This window comes from Schistocerca cancellata, chromosome 6 (genome assembly GCF_023864275.1).
Source record: "Schistocerca cancellata isolate TAMUIC-IGC-003103 chromosome 6, iqSchCanc2.1, whole genome shotgun sequence".
NCBI lineage: Eukaryota > Metazoa > Arthropoda > Insecta > Orthoptera > Acrididae > Schistocerca > Schistocerca cancellata.
Window position 1 is genome coordinate 681,964,127 of NC_064631.1, and position 696 is coordinate 681,964,822.

Below are 696 nucleotides of genomic sequence, written 5' to 3' on the forward strand. Positions count from 1 at the left end.
TAATGTATGATCTTTCGCATTTTTAACTTCTTAGAATGTGTGCTACAGTGCTTCTGAAGATGTCTGCCAAGACGTCGTGGATAAAGGAAGTTTGCAGAAACATTACTATGGTGACGAGACAGACAGACAGAAAACGAATTTTCGAACACGAGCACTAAGACTTCTTGAATCGAGAAAATATTTTATTCCTCTAAATCTTCTCATTATGAAATGATAATTAAATGGATACCCTAGCTGCAAACAGGCGTTGATGTACTTCATTGGGGACATGTTGAAAATGTGTGCCCCGACCGGGACTCGAACCCGCGATCTCCTGCTTACATGGCAGACGCTCTATCCATCTGAGCCACCGCGGGCACAGAGGATAGTGCAAGGGATAAGTCCCTGCAGACGCACTATCCTCTGTGCCCGCGGTGGCTCAGATGGATAGAGCGTCTGCCATGTAAGCAGGAGATATCGGGTTTGAGTCCCGGTGGGGGCACACATTTTCAACATGTCCCCAATGAAGTACATCAACGCCTGTTTGCAGCTAGGGTGTCCATTTAATTATCATTTCATTTCTAGCAAAGCTGCATGGTCATCCACGGTAACTGTTCTTTCGGGAACAGATACTACCGTCATATATAATCTTCTCATTATCATCTAAACTGGATTTTTTTTGTGTTGGCGATATCTTGCCGAGCATACCGTGTCCAT

General features: G+C 44.5%; 1 non-coding gene across 1 annotated transcript; it reads right to left on the reverse strand.

Moving 5' to 3' along the window:
- Positions 1 to 282: 282 nt before the first annotated feature.
- On the reverse strand, positions 283 to 357 carry Trnat-ugu (transfer RNA threonine (anticodon UGU)). Its single transcript has one exon. It is a non-coding gene; the product is annotated as a tRNA-Thr (tRNA).
- Between the last annotated feature and the right edge of the window lie 339 nt (positions 358 to 696).